This window comes from Moschus berezovskii, chromosome 23, assembly GCF_049115385.1.
Source record: "Moschus berezovskii isolate FMDL1 chromosome 23, NW_MosBer_1.0, whole genome shotgun sequence".
NCBI lineage: Eukaryota > Metazoa > Chordata > Mammalia > Artiodactyla > Moschidae > Moschus > Moschus berezovskii.
The window spans coordinates 32,417,045-32,439,859 of record NC_142482.1 but is presented as its reverse complement, the minus strand read 5'-3'; the positions used below and the strand labels follow the sequence as shown (position 1 = coordinate 32,439,859).

Sequence of the window (22,815 nt, the reverse complement as noted above, 5' to 3'; positions counted from 1 at the left end):
CATGAAGCTAAGTCGCTTCAGTCGTGTCCGACTCTGTGTGATCCCATTGTCAGCAGCCCACCAGGTTCCCCCGTCCCTCGGATTCTAAAACAAGAACACTGGAGTGGGTTGCCATTTCCTTCTCCAATGCATGAAAAGGAAAAGGGAAAGTGAAGTTGCTCAGTCATGTCCGACTCTTCACGACCCCATGGACTGCAGCCTACTAGACTCCTCTATCCATGGGATTTTCCAGGCAAGAGTACTGGAGTGGGTCGCCAGTGCCTTCTCCATGAAATATCCATAAATGGGAATAAAGAGAAAAAAACTGAAATGTTTACAGGAGGAAAATTAGATCATTTCTAGAAGAATAAGAATGGTATTTATCTACTCAATACACAAATGGGAATCAAAAAAGACCATGAAAAACATTCACAATTTTAAAGAAATAATTACTCTTTTTTCTGTGTATGTAGTGGGGGAGCCGTATTCTATACCCAGTCAAACTAGCAAAACAAGGGTAACAGTTGAATACGACTATATTTTAAGACTAGCAATGTCTTGAGAAATTTATTCCCTGTAAACTCTTTCTCAAATGATACTGTAGGATATGCCTCTCAAAAATAAGAGATTAAACAAAGTAAGAGGAAAACTTGGGACCAGAAATATGGGAATGGAAAGGAAAGTCTCAGGACACAGTGGAATAAATCGTTCTCAGTAGAAGTGGAGAAAGGATGGCCCAGGTGAATTTTTTCTTCAGGGACAAAATTGAACTGATAGATTTTTTTTTTTGAGGGAAATAACCACGTGGAAATAGACTGAGAGGGATTTTACAGTCCTTTGGGAGGACTTGATAGGAATTATCATCAGTAAATCTATCCACTGACATGTATTAGAGAAGTCATGCTCTAAATTTTTGCTCATTCTTCAAGGTACAGAACTAGCTATCAATAATTTTTATACCTTTCCAATGATAAAGCATTTCAAAATGGTAAAATTATGACTCTCCTATAACTGTAAAGTGAACACATGTCAAACATTTTACATAAGTCATCGATTAATGAGTAAACCAGTAAGATGTCACAACCAGTTCAAAGAAAACTCCACAGAGCAGACATTTAAATAGACAATCAGTAATACTGAAGTGGATTTTCTCATAAATCTAAAACCGATGTCTTCCATTGGGGAGAAATTGAATGAGTTTCCACTGGACATATTTCACTTACATCTTTAGTAACAAGATTCACTTGCATTACTGTCAGTTTTCTGTAATTTATAAAGTTGTAAAATGGCTCAAAGACAATGGAAGTCACAGATCCTATGGCATTGAATTACTTGAAAAGGTCCACTATGAAATATTTCATTGGAAGAATATTTAGCATTTTTTGCTGATTTCCAAGTTTTCTACATTTTTTCTGACATGCTATTAAAATTTAACTTTTAAATTCTACTTTTATTTAAAAGCAGAGTGGAGGAAAATGTGTGCTATTGTTCTATGACAGGGATACGTAGCTTTTTGGATAATTGATTTGAGTTCTTAGAGCAGTTTATCAAAACGGTAGGCAGAATTCTAAGAGGGGCAAATTTTTGAGCTACTTTAGCATTCCTGAATCTGCGACATGAAGCCTGTTGAAATTAATCCTTATTGCATATTCTAAATGTTATGTGCTAGAACATTGAAGTCAAATATTTTAGTTCTTATTGACACTGATCTTTTCCAGAGTAGCTAAATGGTAACAGTAATTACTTTGCCAACAAAGGTCTGCCTAGTCAAGGCTATGGTTTTTCCAGTGGTCATGTACGGATGTGAGAGTTTGACTGTGAAGAAAGCTTATCGCCTAAGAATTGATGCTTTTGAACTGTGGTGTTGAAGAAGACTCTTGAAAGTCCCTTGGACTGCAAGGAGACCCAACCAGTCCATTCTAAAGGAGATCAATCCTGGGTGTTCATTGGAAGGACTGATGCTAAAGCTGAAACTCCAATACTTTGGCCACCTCATGCGACGAGTTGACTCACTGGAAAAGACTCTGACGCTAGGAGGGATTGGGGGCGGGAGGAGACGGGGACGACAGAGAATGAGATGACTGGATGGCATCACCGACTCGATGGACATGAGTTTGAGTGAACTCCGGGAGTTGGTGATGAACAGGGAGGCCTGGCGTGCTGTGATTCATGAGGTAGCAAAGAGTCGGACACGACTGAGTGACTAAACTGAACTGAACTGAATGGTCATAAAAGGAGGATGCCAAAAAGCTCAGGGGACAGAAACCAGTTTTTAGTCTACAAATCTTGTGTCTGAGACATAAAACCTAAGTACAGTGCTCAGTACTTTTAGATGGGTGTGTAGCCATGAAATTTTCTTCTTCAACATCACCGTCTCCCTTTCATCTGAACTTTAGGATCTGCCTATGGAAACAAATAAGAATGCAGATTTGTTTGAGAATCCTAACTTTATGGAGGAGAATGCCTCTTAAAAGCATCATTACTTTTGGGTAATAATGATCAAGAATGAGGGGAAATTGCTAGATGTGGAGGAGAAATTACTAGAACTCAACTCCAGGAAATAACCAATGCTGATGCAGTTATTAGACTAAACAGAATATTGAAGGTGAGGAAAGACAGTGGCCACAGCTACACAGATCTTAATTTACTAACAATATTTTCATTTGTAGAGTGCTAACTCAGCCAACCAAGGTCCGTCTAGTCAAGGCTATGGTTTTTCCGTGGTCATGTATGGATGTGAGAGTTGGACTGTGAAGAAGGCTGATCGCTAAAGAATTGATGCTTTTGAACTGTGGTGTTGGAGAAGACTCTTGAGAGTCCCTTGGACTGCAAGGAGATCCAACCAGTCCATTCTAAAGGAGACCAGTCGTGGGTGTTCATTGGAAGGACTGATGCTAAAGCTGAAACTCCAATACTTTGGCCACCTCATGCGATGAGTTGACTCACTGGAAAAGACTCTGATTTTGGGAAGGATTGGGGGCGGGAGGAGAAGGGGACGACAGAGAATGAGATGGCTGGATGGCATCATTGACTCGATGGAGGTGGGTTTGAGTGAACTCCAGGAGTTGGTGATGGACAGGGAGGCCTGGTGTGCTGTGATTCATGGGGTCGCAAAGGATCGGACACGACTGAGAGACTGAACTGAACTGAACTGAACTCAGGTGGAGAGAATGTCCTCCAGGTACACATAAAATGTCTATTTTCTATGTTACTCCCAAAAGCAGTTTTTCTTTAAAGACCCAACCTAAAAGATGTTCTAACCCTATACATTGAGAGTCCTCAATTCACTCTTTCAAAGACAGTTTACAGCACTGAGTTATAGATCAAGTTAAACAGGAACCTATGATGAATGTCCTTTCTCTTCCCAGCTTCCTGGGGAAGGGTGTGTGCGCGCGCGCGCGCGCGCGTGTGTGTGTGTGTGTGTGTGTGTGTAAGGATCTGAATGTCAGGGAAAGGGACTGAGCTTATGTGACGATATCACCATGAGTCAGGCTCACTGCAATGTCTCTTATCCCATGAGATAGAGGTCTTATCCCAAAATTACAAACAAGGGCATCATGGCACTGCCTTGAACCCAACACAAGACAGCTATTAATCTGACTCGCGGCTGTCCTGATAACAAGCCCACTGTTTCTGCTTTACCAAACTGCCTCACTAGGTACGGTGGCTGGGGTTGTGCTAGTCTGATTCCCAGCTGTGAATCCTCTTGTGGAGCTCTTCTTTTCCCTGTGTTGTGTGTCTTTATCCTCTAGCTACCCACCTTCAGCATTCCTTCCTGGCCCCAGTCCCAAGATCCCCTTTCGCATTGTCTGTGCTTCTTGAAATATCCTATTCAGGACCCTTCTTGGGGTAGCTTTGAGCCTCTTCAAAGGTCTACTCTCTCCTCTGACTTCTTGCATCACTTAGAATCAATTCTACTTTTCACTGAGCACCATGTCTTGCGTTCTGTTAAGTGTTCTCTTTCTTACAGGTTAGGACTTATTTAGATCCCAAGTTGTGCTATCAGACCCTGAGGGCAGTGATGTGGCCTTAAGCTTCTTTGAAAGTCCCCACTTCAAGTCTAGGACTTTGCACAAGGGTGCTCAGTAAACATTTGTTTTCAAAAACTTTTAAAAGTTATTAATTAATTTTTATTGGCATAGAGTTGCTTTACAATGTTGTGTTAGTTTCTGCTGTACAGCAAATAATTTTCATTTTTTACTGAAGTAGAGTTGCTTTGCAATGTTGTGCTAGTTTCAGGAGCACAGAAAAGTGGGTCAGTTATACATACACATGCATCCATTTGTTTTCAGATTCTTTTCTCGGGTAGGTTATTACAGAATATTGAGTAGAGTTCCTTGTGTTATATAGTAGGTCCTTGTTGCCTATTCTACATATAGCAGTGTGTATATGTTAATTCCTCCCTCCACTTTTCCCTTTTGGTAACCATAAGTTTGTTTTCTAAGTCTGTGAATCTGTTCCTGTTTTGTAAATAAGTTCATTTGTACCATTTTTTTTTTTTTAGATTCCACATATAAGTGATATCATATGGTATTTGTCTTTGACTGACTTACTTCACTCTCTAGGTCCATCCAATCTGTGTTGCTGCAATAAACACTTGTTAATTACATTCATGGATGACACCCTTTGCAAGTATTTCCCATTGCCTTCTCCCCACTGTTACTATGGAAATAACTGTACCTATTTCATCAGAATTCCTGTATAAAGGATAGCTTCTGGTAAATACAGATTTTCCAGGACTACTCTTTTCCAGGACTACTCATGAGTAATTAAGGTTTAATTTATTCCAACATTCCCAAGAACTGCTTATTTACTTTTGTACCAGGATCTGCATTTTTGCTCTTAGGAAGATAGATGGGGATTTCAGAGCAAGCTGAAGGAGGAATTGTTTTATTCAGAGGTGTGTACACTTCCCCTTGTTGGGGAGGCTGAGAGAGACCCTGAAGCTCAGACTTACAGAGAGCAGGACTGTCGTAAATGATGTGCCGCCCTTAACGACGCTTCTCCTTCCTTTGTCCCCTCCTACTGGATTCTCAGGACACCTCTGTTCTTCTTAAGTACCATCTTTTTTTCCCCTCTGTTCCTGCAAAGTGAGGGCATGTGCGGCGGGCCTGATCCCAGCTCTGTGACTCTCCCTTTCCAGAGTGTTCCCCAAAGAGTGATATGGTCAATGCTGCCTTTCTTCTGTGTGCCTCCAATGATGACGAGGTTGGCCCAGCCACTTCCTGGGTATTTTCCCACAACAGAAATCTTCAGGGTAACCCCATAAAATCTGGGTCAGCCTCTGTAAAGGAGACCATCCACTCCAGTCATCTTATTTTGTTCCCGTGGTTTCCAATAAATTTCTTTCCAAAGTAGCGCTTACAAGACACGCAGCCACCTACCAGTTTCTCAAATGCATTTTGGTCTCTTTGGTTCCAGGAATTGGATTTCTTCACAGGAATCATTGCCCAACCTCTTGTTTAAATGATTTAAGACAAAGCTTTGCAATCTATCATGATAGACTTCAAGAGAATAGGCTCCAATTTTTCATGCAAAGCATCTGAGATACCCAGGCTGAACCACTTTTGTTGGCTCCCACAGAATGGGAAAACCAGCCTGAACCTCAGGACCCACTTTTCTGGGCTCAGTTCTTGCATTTGCATTTTTACAGTCTCAATTCATAGAAACATCCCACACTTTGCCTTTTAAAAGCCAAGTAATAATGTTAGAATAATTTGGCAGTGAAATGACATTCTCAGATACAAACAAGGGAGGGGAGGGAAGCCATTAGTCTCCTGTCCATCCTGGGGGAAGGGGTGGGAAATGTATCTTTAAGAAATTAAGGGAGAAAATAATTCCATTTAGAAATCATTCAAATTTCTTTCTGACGTGTCACGCTTAATATCAATCACCCATTTTCCTTTTTCTTTGTGCTTGCCTCAGAATTCTTCCTGACTCAGAAGCTAACTTTAATCTTCTGCTTTATTATTAAATTAACCTTTTTTTTCTTTTCGTTGGGAATGACTGATTACCAAGCAGACATTAAATTTAAAAATTTCACTCTGTGAAGTGGATTTTCCCAAACCCACTAGACCTTGCTGGCAATAGGAACAGTATCTCCAGTAAAACCTGGGTTGTGGTTGCCAGAAAGACGAATATGTCTTGGACCACACCTGGAATAACAAATACCAGGAGCTATTAACCTAGTCTTCTCTCCCTGGAGGGTGACATTTCAGTTTTCTTAATGTTCAGGGTCTTAGAAAGAGGATAAGAAAATTTCAAAGTCCTGAGGACAAAGGAATTTGGTAAGAAAGAATTCTGATAATTGTAGAATTCAGAACTAAAAGGGTCCAAGTATATAATCTAACTCCTTCATTTTAAAGATTAAGAAAATGAGATGCAAAGTTGTTATGGCTGCAGCCCACAGGTTTATACTGGTCTGGCTAGGTTTCCCGTAAGTACTTTCTCTAATGCACTGTCCTCTGAATGCAGGCACCGGAATGTATAATCCAGTTTTATTCAGCTTGTTCGGAATGTCAATTAATTGCTCTTCCTTACTGGGTGTTCCATTAAGTGTCCCCCAATGTCACAGTCCATTCCTTTCTGACCTCTGTTTTTCATATCTTCCTTTCCCTCTTTTATGCTTTTTTTCTTTCTTGGGCCTTGCTGCAGGGCTTGAAGGATCTCAGTTCTCTGAACAGAGATCAAGTTTGTGCCTCCTGCAGTGGAAGCACGGAGTCCTAACCACTGGACTGGGGAATTCCTCCTATTTTTTCATTTCTGATTACTTTTACTCATTGAAACAGCTAAATCCTGAATGAGGAACCTGGTAATAAATCTACAGGTGGTGCTAGTGGTAAAGAACTTGCCTGTCAGTGTAGGAGACATAAGAGACGCGGGTTTGATCCCTGGGTTGGGAAGATCCCCTAGAAGAGGAAATGGCAACCCACTCCAGTATTCTTGCCTGGAGAATCCCATGGATAGAGGAGTCTGATGGGTTTCAGTCCATGGGGATGCAAAGGGTCAGACATGACTGAAACGACTTAGCACAATAGATTTAAGGTTTGTGATAAGGAAGATGATGTTGCTACTGTTAATAATACCTTTCATTGTTCTTTCCAGCTTGCGAAGCTCTCTCAATTCCATTTTCTCCTCCCATTACAACCTAGGAGATAAGTTAGGTCAATATTATTTTTGTTATTTCATATGGAAACCAAGGCTAAGGTGAGTTAACCTGTATGCCTGAGGACCCTACCTCAGGAAAGGAGACGAACTCAGGCATAAAGCCTGTGGTTTAGGACTCTGAACCCAAGAGTCGTAAACTATTTAGAACTATTTAGCCTCTCTGGAGTGTGGTTCACTTAGAGAGCAAGTCAAAAAACACTACCAGGAAGTACAAGATGATAAAACTATCACAAAGGTTTTGGGTAAACATAAGGGTAAAACAAATTGTTGACCAGTCAATAAAATATGGGAATCATTTACAAAAGGATATTGTGTAGTATCTCCCTTAATAGAGGGTTTACCTGATGAAGCAGGTTCCTAGTTATTCCCTGAAGCATTCCAAAATGTGTTTTCAGTAGATGTTTTGGCAATATGTATCAAAAACAGTAAAGACGTGACTAACAGCAGTTTCTCTCAGGCAAATTACTCATTATCTTCTAAATTGTTTCTTAATCTGGTAATAACAGGGTTTGGAGGAGGATTAAATAAAGTAATGTTAAACATCCTGGCATAGTGAGGGCATTCGATAAATACTGACAATGTTTAATCATGATAATATTTTCACTTGTATGAGGAAATAACAAGCGCAAAGATTTAGTGATAAAGACATTCTTAGCTATGTTTTTATAAATAATAGTGAAAAGTTGGAAAGAACCTAATGTCCAGCAATAGGGAATTGGTAAAGCAGGGTCTTCTGGTACAGTTAAACGCTAGACTGTAAGACAGTCACTTAAATAATTACAAAATATAATATTACATAGTAAGATATTCATGGTTTATTATATTTTTAAAAGCAAGTTATAAAATATTAAGGACATTGATTTTTTGTTAAAGTATATATGTATATATGCTGCTACTGCTAAGTCACTTCAGTCGTGTCCGACTCTGTGTGACCCCATAGACGGAAGCCCACCAGGCTCCCCCGTCCCTGGGATTCTCCAGGCAAGAACACTGGAGTGGGTTGCCATTTCCTTCTCCAAGGAAATATATATATATATATATATACACGTATATATATATATGAAAGATGTTTTGTTTAGTTGCTAAGCTGTGTCTGACCCTTTTGTGACCCCATGAACTGTAGAGGAGTCTGCAAGGCTCTTCCGGCCATGGAATTTCCCAGGCAAGAATACTGGAGTAGGTTGTCATTTCCTTCTCCAGGGGTTCTATTCAACCCAGGAATCAAACCTGTGTCTTCTGCATTGGCAGGAAGATTCTTTACCACTGAGCCACCTGGGAATTCATAAGAGAGATGTAGACATAGATGAAAATCTGAATGGGTTAATGATAATTGACTGGGGACAGGATTATGAATGCTTTTAGCTTTCTTATTTTACTTATCTGTTTAAGATGTTTTTTCCAACAATGAACACATCAGTTCAGTTTAGTTCAGTTGCTCAGTCGTGTCTGACTCTTTGCGACCCCATGAATGACAGCACGCCAGGCCTCCCTGTCCATCACCAACTCCTGGAGTTCACTCAACAGAGTGTATGTGAAAAAATGTTACGTTTATTCGAAAAGTTTCATCCTCTTCCTCATTTTTGGTGTTAGGGGCTAGAGACAGACAACATTCATTAAACCTTCACTTAACAAGTTTTAGTTCAGTTCAGTTGCTCAGTCGTGTCCGATTCTTTGCGACCCCATGAACCACAGAATGCCAGGACTCCCTGTCCATCACCAACTCCTGGAGCCTACCCAAACTCGGGTCCATTGAGTCAGTGATGCCATCCTTCCATCTCATCTTCTGTCATCCCCTTCTCCTCCTGCCCTCAATCCCTCATAGTATCAGGGTCTTTTCAAATGAGTCAGCTCTTCACATCAGGTGGCCAAAGTACTGGAGTTTCAGCTTCAACCTCAGTCCTACCAATGAACACCCAGAACTGATCTCCTTTGGGAAGGACTAGTTGGATCTCCTTGCAGTCCAAGGGACTCTAGAGAGTCTTCTCCAACACCACAGTTCAAAAGCATCAATTCTTCAGTGCTCAGCTTTCTTTATAGTCCAACTCTCACATCCATACTTGACTACTGGAAAAACCATATCCTTGACCAGACGGAACTTTGTTGGCAAAATAATGTCTCTGCTTTTTAATATGCTGTCTAGGTTGGTCATAACTTTCTTTCCAAGGAGTAAGCGTCTTTTAGTTTCATGGCTGCAATCACCAACTTCAGTGATTTTGGAGCCCCCCAAAATAAAGTCAGCCACTGTTTCCCCATCTATTTCCATGAAGTGATGGGACCAGATGCCATTATCTTAGTTTTTTGAATGTTGAACTTTAAGCCAACTTTTTCATTCTCCTCTTTCACTTTCATCAAGAGGCTTTTTAGTTCTTTTTCACTTTCTGCCATAAGGGTGGTGTCATCTGCATATCCGAGGTTATTGATAATGTATCCCAGCAATCTTGATTCCAGCTTGTGTTTCATCCAGCCCAGCGTTTCTCATAATGTACTCTGTATATAAGTTAAATAAGCAGGGTGACAATATACAGCCTTGACGTACTCCTTTTCCTGTTTGGAACCAGTCTGTTGTTCCATGTCCAGTTCTAACTGTGACTTCCTGACCTGCATACAGGTTTCTCAAGAGTCAGGTCAGGTCATCTGGTATTCCCATCTCTTTCAGAATTTTCCACAGTTTATTGTGATCCACACAGTCAAAGGCTTTGGCATAGTCAATAAAGCAGAAATAGATGTTTTTCTGGAACTCTCTTGTTTTTTCAATGATCCAGCGAATGTTGGCAATTTGATTTCTGGTTCCGCTAACAAGGAACCTTTTGTTGGCCTTATCTAACAAGTTTAGCCCTCATTTAACCATTCTAAGTCAGGCAGTATTCTAGGCACCAGTTGCAGGGGTAAAAAGATGGGCCGAGCTGTCCTCAAAGAGCACTTGAATAGAGGGAAGCTCTAAAATAAGCCCTAAAGAATGGGGAGTAGACCCCACATCCAGATGAGATGCGCATTGCTGAGGGAACTGCCCCTCCTAGCTGTTCTAGAAATTCACTCCCTCCTCCTGCAAGTGGACTGCAGGTTGAGGCCTGACATCATTTACTTGGATAAAAACAGCTAATCTCTCATTAAAATGTATGATCCCCTTGTAGGGAATGTGCTGTGTCAATATTAGTAACTTATACCTCAGTCTGAGTCATTTCCTGAGAGCGGATTATCTGACTTTATGGGGAAAAGGGGTGGAGGTGAAAGTACACTGAAGGCCAGATGGTACACCCAGGTGGGGATGAAGGAGTCTGACTTCACAGCCCCTCCATCTTCACAAGAGGAAGAGGAAGACGATGGGGTGGTGAGGGCCTGGTAAGTTGTAGGAACAAAAATGGGTAGGTGAGCAGGGTCCAACTTCATGTCCTTTTTAGTTTTCCACGGATTGACTTTGGTCCCCAACAGCTTCCCCTCAAATCTGAAAGCCAATGTCACCTGTTCTCTTTTCTCCCCACTTCGTTCCCCTTCCATTGTTCAGAAGTGAATTCATGTTTTAAGTGTACTTCAAATAGTCTCTCTTCCATAGGCTTGATCCGCTGGATTCCCTGATTCCATTTTATCAGATGATATTTGTCCCCGTTTCTCCTATGCAAGGATTAATTTTTACATTGTGTTGTAATTACTAATGGAGGCATTCCACTTCTCTTCTAAAGATAGACGATCATTATGGACAGAGTTTGTGTCTATGGATCTTTGCAAGCTTCAGTGACACCTTTCAGCTGAAACAAAACTAAATACTCTCCTCATGGTGGCACAGGTTGGGGTATATATCAGGGGTCAGATAAGTATTTGTTGGACTAGTTGAGTGAAGGAACAGATGAATGCAAAATTTGCTATACACGGGTACCACTCAGCCATCTGCAATGCTATTTCATGAAACAGCAAGTTGCCATGCCAACGGGACTCTTTGCCATTGTATCCCATTCCCACTCTCCCCTCTGGGACACAATATGTGGAAAAAGGCAACAAAACCTCGATCTGAAAGTATGTGAGCCATGAGGCTGGTCCTTAGGTATATGGTGAAACAGAGGATCTATCTTCCAATCTGACTGGCTCAGTGGGGCCAATACTGTGATAACTGATGATGATCTTGCATAGATCAAAGGGATCTTTGATTTTTCTGAGGGAAAGAAAGAGCCAGGGGGAAAAGAAATGGGCTGGGATGGAAAGAAATTTCAAATACCAGCTAGGCGTTTAAAAACTCAGTTGACTTTCATATAATTCAGTTGAATGCCTGCCAGTATTTCCCCACTAGCCAGACCCAGTGGTCTTGTCAGCCTCTTGAACTCCAGCAAACAGAGAGAGGCTTGAACCTCTGGCACCTATATTTATAGACCATTAGTGACATGAGAGCAATCACAATCATTCCTGGAGTGTTCGTACTTCCCTCTCATAACTTAAACAAACTCCACCTGGCAGTGTGGACATTTGGATCCTCCTCCACCTAACTGCATCCCTGCCCTCTACTGTTTCCCTAGCAACTGGACAGCATGGAGAAGGGGGTGGGAGGCTGTAAAAGGAGCCACAGTAAACACGATGAATAACAGCAAAGGTGTGTGCCTGGCAGCCTTGGTACAGTAGAAGGTGCAGAGGCTGATTTTCTGTGGGCTTTGTGTTTCTCATCTTCATCTCCGCCAGTCCCCTTGGCTGTGTTCTCACAAGCCCACGAGGCAGGCAGAGCTGAGCATTGATAGCTTCCAATTTTCAGATAGATCACTCAAAGGAGAACAAAGAGTGGACAGTGGCTTTTCTTCGATCATGAGGTTTGACCAAGACTATTCTTAGAAACTTTGCATCTTTATTCTGTTATTATTATTTGTTTCCAGTAATCAGATGACACCAGTGAGACCGCTTATACCAGGCAACACTCCAGAGAAAGTGCTGTTTATTATGTTTTAATTGGTCCATCTTTTATTATTGTTATTACTATTATTGAAGTCATCTTCCCTGATGGCTCAATGGTAAAGAATCCACCTGCCAATGCAGGAGACTTGGGTTCAACCCCTAGGTCGGGAAGATCCTCTGGAGAAGGAAATGGCAATCTCTTCAGTATTCTTGCTTGGAAAATCCCATGGGCAGAGAAGCCTGGTGGGCTACAGTCCATGGGTCGCAAAAGAGTCAGACACGACTTAGTGACTAAACAACAACATTATTGAAGTGTAGCTGATTTATAATGGTTAGTTTCAGTTTTACAGCGAAGTGGTTCAATTATATATATATATATATATACACACACACATATATTCTTTTTAGTATTCTTTTCCATTATGGGTTATTACAAGATATTGAATGGAGTTCTTTGTGCTATACAGTATGACCTTGTTCTTTATCTGTTTTATAAAAAGGTCTGATCTTAATATATGACATGTTTGAAGCCTCTGGTCCTGTTTTCCATAATTTCCTTGTTCTATTCCATGATCACACTTTATTTCTGGTCAAAATCCTTTTGTTGTTTGTGTTGTTTAGTTCCTCATCAAGCCTGACTCACTGAGAGAACACACCCCTATGGAGTGTCATGCAATAATTTCCAACAAGTATGCAAAAGTAATTTTCTTTTATGGTTCCACATTGACTGTTCATAAATTGTGTTCCAGATACTTATCTAGGCCTTTGAAAAACTGAACAAACAGATGGAAACCTCTGCATACACTCTAGTTGAGGGGAGCAATAGTAACTACTCAGTTCAGTTCAGTTCAGTCGCTCAGTCGTGTCCGACTCTTTGCGACCCCATGAATCACAGCACGCCAGGCCTCCTTGTCCATCACCAACTCCCAGAGTTCACTCCAACTCATGTCCATCGAGTCGGTGATGCCATCCAGCCATCTCATTCTCTGTTGTCCCCTTCTCCTCCTGCCCCCAATCCCTCCCAGCATCAGAGTCTTTTGCAGTGAGTCAACTCGTCACATGAGGTGGCCAAAGTATTGGAGTTTCAGCTTTAGCATCAGTCCTTCCAATGAACACCCAGGACTGATCTTTAGAATGGACTGGTTGGATCTCCTTGCAGTAAATTAGGAAAATTATGTTAGAAGGTAACAATGCTTTGAATCAAGTCAAGCGGAGATAAGAAAGATGTAGAGTAGGCGATAGCATTTTAACATTAAGACAGGGTTTGCAGTTCAGGCCCCACTGAGAGGCGACGTTCAATCAAAGGGTTGGAGGAAGTGAAGAACAGAGCCATTCTGAGATCTGAGCAAGGACATTTGGAATAGGTGAAGCCAGGTGTGGGAAAGTTGGGGGCCGTGTCGCTGGTATGTTTGGAGGGGGTCAGGCTCAGGCTGGGATACAGAGGGCACTGGAAAAGGAGGAGGAGGTGAGGGTTCAGATGAAAGAATGGATTAGGACTTGTGGGGAGGAGTGGGGAAGCCCCTTAGCTTTGACTTCTAGGAGAATGGAAACGTTTAGAGAATTTAGGCCCCAAAGGGACATACATCTTCTGTTTCAACAAATCCTAAAGGGAACAGGAAGGCCATTTAGAAGGCAATGACAGTAAGCCAGGCTAGAGATGGCACTGCTCAGACCAGAGTGCTGACCATGGAGGAGGTGCATGGTCAGATTCTAGATTTTTTTAATATATATATTTATTTGGCTGTATGGAGTCTTGGTTGTGGCATATGGAATCTAGTTTCCTGACCAGGGATTGAACTCCAGCCCCTTTCATTGGGAGCACATAGTCTTAGCCACTGGACAATCAGGGAAGTCCCTAGATGCTTTATGAAAATATTGCTGATAGGATTTCCTGATGGGTTAGAGTAAAAAAAAAAAAAAAAACTCTTGTTATGTTATGCATGTGTGTGCTTGCTTGGTTATACTGAAGCATGGTGCATGGAATACATACTAAATTGTTAATAATACAATAATTACCTGGAGGGCAGGAAGGGATGGGAGGGGAGGAGGATCTTGGCTTTAGACATGCACTTTTCAGTGTTGCTTGGCTGGTTGTAAATCATGCTGCTGCTTTTTTGTGCTTTCAAAGCAAAACCCAACAACTTATTTGTCCAAAGAGCACCCCGATGCTCCTCTGACTGGCCCTCACCTGATTTTCCACATTGGTGGGGCTCACAGAGCAATTTGTCCCTGGCCCGTTTCCCAATCCTAAAAGCAGGGCTTTGGCTGTCTGTGTTGGTTTTTCTCACCATCTGCCAAGTGCTTTGGCACTGCAGGGGATGGCATGTACCCTTCGGCTCCACATATATTAAACACAAATATAGAAAGGAAAATATCATCTCTGAACACCTTTGCTGTCTCCGACAGGGGGCCATAGAAGAACCCCTCAGGCCGTTTGGGTGGCTTTATGCTTCTGGATACAAGTTGCTTCTTCATATCTGGTGGCATTAACACAGAAAAGAAAATGTACCCCAGCCTCTAAGCCAAGAGACGGAGGGGAGCGGTGTGTGTGTGTGTGTGTGTGGATGGATGGGCTGCCAATATTACTTTTCTTTGAGATTTCTTTCCTCTTTCGCCCTCTTTTGAATAATTTTATTTATCTATTTGGTTGTGCTGGATCTTCATTGCTTTGGGGGTTTTCTCTATTACGGCAACCTGAGGCTACTCTTCCATTGGCGGTGTGTGGGCTTCTCGTTGTGGTGGCTTCTCTTTTTGGGGAGCGGGGTCTCTAGAACATTTGGGGTCCGGCAGTTGTGGTCTGTGGGCTCAGTAGTTGCGGCTTCCAGGCTCCAGAGCACAGGCTCAGTCATTGAGGTACACGGGCATAGCTGTCCCTCGATGTGTGGGATCTTCCCGGACCAGGGATCAAACCCGTGTCTCCTGCACTGGCAGGTAGATTCTTTACCACTGACCCACGAGGGAAGTCCTGAGGTTTCTTTTTGTTTTCTCTCCCATTCTTTTAGCTATCACAGGTTTTAGGAGGCTGAGATAACAGTCACAGGGACAGCTGCGGCTTTGTCCCTGGCCGGCCTTCCACCCACATCCTTGCTTGGCTCACAGAAATATTATCATGGTGAAAGGAAGGAATGCTTTCTCTCGTGCAAGGAGTTACGTAGCCTTTGTTTATCCTGTTCCATGGTCGGGTGAGCACACTTCACATTCTTCCTGAAAATATCTCCAGTGTGCTTCAAAATATTTGTCACCCCGCACAGAGAATCCTGCAAATCCTCACCATAGAGCCTTGGAAAGGAGAACACAGACAAGCCTCCTGAGATGACTTCCATCAGCCATTCTGGAGAGCAAAGGGCTTTGTCTTCTAGGTCAGGATCAGGGCTTTCTGCAGCTTTGTATCTGGTTTTGATGTGTTCTGCTTACTATGCTAAATGCAAACTTGAATGAAAGGCTCGATATCACTTCGCCACCACTCCAAGATTCTTCAGGGCAGGGGGAGGAATTCAGACTTGGGGACAGTTCTGACCCTCCTGGTCAGGTGTTGCCAGGTCTCCGTCAACCTGGCCGAGGTGTCCCAGGTGCCATTCTGTTGACGTCCACTGTCTGGTCTCTGCCAAGGAGTTTGCCATTTGGGTCCTGTGTGCACTCCCGATCCTTTTCTCAACTAGCAGAAGCTGAGTTTGTGATGAGTTAAAACACTCCCTTCTATGAGTGTAAATGACTTCTATTTATGTTGCTGCTGCTTCTAAGTCGCTTCAGTTGTGTGCGACCCCACAGACGGCAGCCCACCAGGCTCCTCTGTCCCTGGGATTCTCCAGGCAAGAACACTGGAGTGGGTTGCCATTTCCTTCTCGAGTGCATGCATGCATGCTAAGTTGCTTCAGTCGTGTCCAACTGTGTGTGACCCCATGGACAGCAGCCCACCAGGCTCCTCTGTCCAAGGGGTTCTCCAGGGAAGAATACTGGAGTGGGTGGCCATGCCTTCCTCCAGGGGATCTTCCTGACCCAGGGATCAGACCTGCATCTCTTACATCTCCTGTATTGGCAGGCAGGTTTTTTACCACTGGCGCCACCTGGGAAGTTCCCAGACCAGGGATCAAGCCCAGGCCCTTGGCAGTGAAAGTAAAGTCCTAAGCACTGGATGGTCAGGGAATTCACTGAGAAATGTTATCTTTTGAAAGATCTGAAGGCAAATTATCCACAGTCTTCTATAATATTTGGTAATTGCCATCTCATTCCTTTTTTTAAAAACAGTATTGATAAGATTGCCACTAAATAGTTATAAATTTATTTATAATTATTTCTGGAAAACCCTCAAAGGAATTTAAATGGCAGAGGATTATTGTGCCACTTGTAAAGACCATTGGGAGCCTAAAATAAAATTCTGAAAAAGTCTGTCTTACTTGAAGCCTTTATAAATTTCTAGCAAATAAAAGTCATAAGTATAGTGGCTAAAAACATGGGCGCCAAAGTGAGTGTCTAGTTCCAAGCCTGGCTATGCTACCTGGGTGACTTCGAAGGAGTTTTGTAATGTCTGTTTTCTCATCTGTAAAATGGGTATGATAACAATAAGTAACTCAAAAGGCAAGTGAGAGGCTTTTGTAACAATCATCATTTTCTGAGCACATCCTGTTTATTGAACACTTTTTATTTCTAAGCCCTTAATCTCTGCAACAACCCTAGAGGTTTGTCCATATTAGTCAGTTAGGCTCTGCATGCAATGCCCTTCAGACTGTGCCCAGCCATCCTAAAATTCAATCAAAGCTACCTAGTGTTGTGTTCCCAGTGAGAGTGGCAAAGTGAAATCAGCATGCCTTTGGAATGAAATAAATAATTTAATAGGAGGGAGGCCATTTCAATAGGAGGCAAACTCCATGCATCTTACTTATGAAGTGAGTTCATTTGAATTTGTCAACAAGCTCTTGCTAAATGAAATCAGCCAGAGAGCTATAACTTAAGGCTATAATTAAAGGGTGAGTTAAAAACAGTGCCAGCAGACTGGGTGGTAGGGACAGACCTTGCAGAGTGCCATGAATGCTACCTTTTGGCTTACTGTTTTCCTTAATGTGACTCGAGAGTGCCGGGAATTAAACGGTGGAAAAGCAGTAACGGGATTTGTGGCCAACGTGTGAAGAAAGCTGGAGAAAAAGCAAAATGATGAAGAGAAGTGAAACACACTAGAACAATAATTTTCACACTTCTAAGTTTCAAGATTCCTCTTGCTGCTGTTTAGTTGCTAAGTCATGTCCGAATCTTTTGCAAGCCCATGGACTGTAGCCCACCAGGTTCCTTTGTCCATGGGATTTCTCCAGGCAAGAATACTGGAGTTGGTTGTCCTTTCTTCCTCCAGGGGATCTTCCCAACCCAGGGATGGAACCCAAGTCTCTCGTGTCTCCTGCCTTCTCAGGCAGGTTTACCACCGAGCCCTCCAAACTCTTAAAAAATTATTACAGACCTCAAAAGAGCTTTTGTGTTCTTGGACTGTTTCTTATTTTTACCTTATTAGATGTTAAAATTGGGAACATTAAAAATTTTAATTCACTTAAAAATAATAAAATTTATGTCTTGATAGCATCAGTTCAGTTCAGTTCAGTCGCTCAGTCATGTCCGACTCTTTGCGACCCCATGAACGGCAGCACACAAGGCCTCCCTGTCCATCACTAAATCCCGGAGTCCACCCATACCCATGTCCATCGAGTCGGTGATGCCATCCAGCCATCTCATCCTCTGTCATCCCTTTCTCCTTCTGCCCTCAATCTTTCCTAGCATCAGGGTCTTTTCAAATGAGTCAGCTCTTCACATCAGGTGGCCAAAGTACTGGAGTTTCAGCTTCAGATCAGTCCTTCCAATGAACATCCAGGACTGATCTCCTTTAGGATGGACTGGTTGGATCTCCTTGCAGTCCAAGGGACTCTCAAGAGTCTTCATCTACACCACAGTTCAAAAGCATCAATTCTTTGGTGTTCAGCTTTCTTTATAGTCCAACTCTCACATCCATACATGACTACTGGAAAACCATAGCCTTGACTAGATGGACCTTTGTTGGCAAAGTAATGTCTTTGCTTTTTAATATGCTTTCTAGGTTGGTCATAACTTTCTTTCCAAGGAGTAAGCATCTTTTAATTTTATGGCTGCAATCACAACCTGCAGTGATTTTCGAGCCCAGAAAAATAAAGTCTGACACTGTTCCCACTGTTTCCCCATCTATTTGCCATGAAGTGACGGGACCGGATGCCATGATCTTATTAGTTTTCTGAATGTTGAGCTTTAAGCCAACTTTTTCACTCTCTTCTTTCACTTTCATCAAGAGGCTTTTTAGTTCTTTTTCACTTTCTGCCATAAGGGTGGTATCATCTGCATATCTGAGGTTATTGATATTTCTCCCGGCAATCTTGATTCCAGCTTGTGCTTCCTCCAGCCCAGCGTTCCTCATGATGTACTCTGCATATAAGTTAAATAAGCAGCGTGACAATATACAACCTTGACGTACACCTTTTCCTATTTGGAACCAGTCTATTGTTCCATGTTCAGTTCTAACTGTTGCTTCCTGACCTGCATACAGGCTTCTCAAGAGGCAGGTCAAGTGGTCTGGTATTCCCATCTCTTTCAGAATTTTCCACAGTTTATTATGATCCACATAGTCAAAGGCTTTGGCATAGTCAATGAAGCAGAAATAAATGTTTTCTGGAACTCTTGCTTTTTCAGTGATCCAGTGGATGTTGGCAATTTGATCTCTGGTTCCTCTGCCTTTTCTAAAACCAACTTGAACATCTGGGATTTCACGGTTCACATGTTGCTGAAGCCTGACTTGGAGAATTTTGAGCATGACTTTAGTAGCGTGTGAGATGAGTGCAATTGTGCAGTAGTCATTTCTAAAATGAAAAACAGCTTTATTTTCCCAAACAAAAAAAGCTTTATTGCTTTACATTTTTGCAAAAGTTGTTAATGTTTGGCTTTTTAGTAAATAGCTTGATTCTCATGTCTACTTTTTCATTCAATTTGTTGTGATATATCATTTTGGTTGAAAATCTAGCTTGTCACATATTTTGTCGGAAAAGGGAGAAGTATTCTAATAGCTTTCCAGGAGATTATGAATATTCTTCTTTGATAATACAGTAACATTTGACAGGTGTTTGATTCTTTTTTTAATTCACCTTTAGTGCTGTGTCCAAGGAAAATTTTTCTTTTTTATTGCAGTATAGTTGGCTTATCATATTGTGTTTGCTTTAAAGTGTGCAACATAGTGATCGTATATTTTTATAGTATATACTCCATACAAAGTTATTATAAAATATTGACTACATCTCTCTGCTGTACATCACACCCTCGTAACTTTTTCACTTTATACATAATACTTTGTACCTCTTAATCCCCTTCACCAATGATTCTTGAAGACTGGTGGCAATGTGACACTTCAACCTATATCAATGAACTTTTCCTATTCTGTACAAATGTGAGAAAGTGAAGTGTCAGCCACTCAGTCGTGTCCAACTCTTTGTGACCCCATGGGCTGTAGCCCGCCAAGCTCCTCTGTCCATGGAATTCTCCAGGCAAGAATGGGTTGCCTGTCCATCGACAGATGAATGGATAAAGAAGTTGTGGTACATTTACATAATGGAATATTACTCAGCCATAAAAAGGAATGCATTTGAGTCAGTTCTAATGAGGTGGATGAACCTAGAACCTATTATACAGAGTGAAGTAAGTCAGAGAGAAAAAGATAAATACCATATTCTAACACATATATATGGAATCTAGAAAAATGGTGCTGAAGAATTTATTTACAGGGCAGCAGTGGAGAAACAGACATAGAGAATAGACTTATGGACATGGGGAGACAGGGGGGAGAGGGTGAGGTGTATGGAGAGATAACATGGAAACTGACATTACCATGTGTAAAGTAAATAGCCAACTGGAATTTCCTGTATGGCTCAGGAAACTCAAACAGGGGCTCTGTATCAACCTAGAGGGGTGCAATGGGGAGGGAGATGCGAGGGAGGTTCAAAAGGGAGGTGATACATGTATGCCTATGGCTGATCATGTTGAGGTTTGACAGAAAACAACAAAATTCTGTAAAGCAATTATCCTTCAATAAAAAATAAATTAATTAATGAGAAAAAAGAAAGTTGTATTAACAGAAGATTCTTCAAAAAGGAATTTTATGTGTTTTCAAGCTATGATTGAATGAATTTGTTTATAATGTTTTAAAAAATAAACTCAATAGTTTACTGACTATTAAGAAAAAAAAAGAATGAGTTGAAGGATCTTCCTAACCCAGGGATCGAACCCAGGTCTTCTGCATCACAGGCAGATTCTTTACCATCTGAGCCACTGGGGGAACCCATATACAAATGTGAGGGAATAAGAGTAGAAAGGGAAAATCATGTCTTCTCCTCCTCCTTCTCTTTCTCCTCCCTCTCCCCTCCCCTCCCCTTTCTTCTTCTTCTCTTCTTCCCCTTCCCCTCCTCCTTCTTTTCCTTCATCTACTCCTAATAATTTTAACTTCAAAGACCCCCTGAAAAAGTCTGAGGGGTCCGTAGGGGTCCCTAGAACACATTCTAAGAATCTCTGTCCCAGGTAAATAATCTTTCTCTCCCCCAGTTTCCCCATCAACTCTTGTAGTTGCACAGCATAAAGATATGCTTCAGTTATCTCAGAAGAGGTGCTTTTACTTATGGCTACAGGTGATTGAATCGCTGCAAGCTGGATTCTCTCAGGCTCGCTTTCATGAACTACATATTCTCTTCCTCATGACATCTTATCATCTCCATTCCTTCCTGTCTTTTCTCATAGTATACTTTCTGTTCCCTCAACTTTTTAAAAAAAATAATTTCATTTATTAAGTTCTGGCTGTGCTGGGTCTTCATTGCTGTGTGGGCCTTTTTCTAGTTGCTGTGAGCAGGGTTACTCTAGTTACAGTGTGAGGGCTTCTCATTTCTGTGGCTTCTCTTCTTGCGGAGCACAAGGTCTAGAGTGCTCCGGCTTCAATAGTTGAGGCTCCTAGGCTCTAGAGCACAGGCTCAACAGTTGTGGCGCTTGGGCTTAGTTGCTTCACGAGATGGAAGATCTTCCTGGATCAGGGGTCAAACCCGTGTTCCCTGCATTGGCAGGCAGATTTTTTAACCACTGAGCCACAAGGGAAATCCCCACTCCCTCAACTTTAAACTAGCCCCCTATTCCAGCAGCCTTGCCTGGAGAATTCCATGGACAGAGGGGCCTGGGGGACTACAGTCCACGGGGTTGCAAAGAGTCGGACATGACAGAGCATGCCCGCTCGTCCCGTCATCTTACTAAGCAAGATGTTTTAGGTTATGTCTCTGTGGATAACTGCACATTCCCTTGATGTTTTCAAGCTCAACTTTATAAGGGAAGAACTCAAATTGGTCATATTTTGGTGCCAATCATAGCATATTCATGGGCAACAGTAAGATCAGCTGCCCTTGGGCCAAGTGCCCCCTCAGAGCTCATCAGCTGTGAGTGGTAGCGTGGGTCACCTGGAACACAGCATATTTCTTGTGTTCTTTTTTAAGGTGGCTGAAAATTTGCCCTGTTATGACCAAAACTGCACTTTTTTTGGAAACTTTCAAGAATTCTCAATGTTCTTCAGGAGCTCCTCCTGAGACTCCAACGTAGTAGAAGTGTAGTGGAGCATGGTAGCTACTGAGCATGTGATCGGATTTGGGTCCACTTGTTACCCATGTGACTGTGGGTAAATAATTCAACTTCTGAGTCCCAGAGTGTAGAGTGAGGATGATAATAGGACCTACCCGAAGGGTCATCATAGGATTAAGTGGGGGCACCGATGTAAAGTACTCATCTTATACTAAATACCCAGAAAAGCTGGTGCTCATCGCTAACTTTCCTTCAACCTCAGACAGATGGAGGCAGTTCTGCCTGAGAGGACTGAGACCAGCCCTTGGACCAGCTCACTAATAATCTCTCTTTTTCGCTTGCCTGATTCAGGCCACCTTTTCCTCAATCACCAGATTTGCTTATTTGGAAAGAGTCGGAGAGTCAAACACGACTGAGCGACTGAACTGAACTACCATCAACCATGTAAGCACTAGAAGCTTAAACAGCTTTTCTGTTTTCTCCTCAGTTCTAGCTTTCTCCCCCAGCTTCCACAGGTCTTCCTTTCTCTTTCCCACTTCCTTTCCCCTTCCAACATTGTCCCCTTCCTCTGTCTTTCTCTTACTTAGGGTACATGATAAGCTGCTCTACATGATGCCCAAGATCTTGTGGCTTAAAAAGAGCAAAGAGTTTGTTTCCCTTTTTGAACTGGTCCAGAAGCAGTGATACAAGGAGTCTATTCTCCATCAGGCCATTTGAGATTCAGATTCTCCACTTCATGTGGTCCTTCCATCTCCTAGGATAAAGAGTTCATCTGCATGGTTGAAATTGGTTCACTCCACATCCACACAGTCCAGCCCATAGGAAGCAGGGTAGAGGAGGTGGAGAGCAAAAGATTTCCTTTTATAAAAACTGTATTCTGAAAGTTGGCATATTAGCCAATTAGATCCAACTCTTTGTGACCCCATGGACTGTAGCCCACCAGGCTCCTGTATCCATGTAATTCTTTAGGCAAGAATACTGGCTTGGGTAGCCATTCTCTTCTCCAAGGGATTCTCCCAACTTGGGGATCAAACTCAGGTCTCCTGCATTGCAGACAGATTCTTTACCATCTGAACCACCAGGAAAGCCCTAAATTCATGGGAATCTTGGGGGCTATGTGCTCAGCTAAAACCCAAAGAGATCAGAGTCCTACTCTTAATGGGAAGAGGGAGAAGATGGGGACCATTCTTAGTCTTT

General features: G+C 42.2%; 1 long non-coding RNA gene across 1 annotated transcript in view; it reads left to right on the top strand.

Moving 5' to 3' along the window:
• The window catches only part of LOC129543427 (uncharacterized), a 35,523-nt gene extending 12,971 nt beyond the window's left edge, over positions 1-22,552 (top strand). Inside the window, exon 3 of the long non-coding RNA XR_008683287.2 lies at positions 21,970-22,552. This is a non-coding gene — a long non-coding RNA (uncharacterized LOC129543427). The remainder of the gene's footprint in view (positions 1-21,969) is intronic.
• Positions 22,553-22,815: the final 263 nt, after the last annotated feature.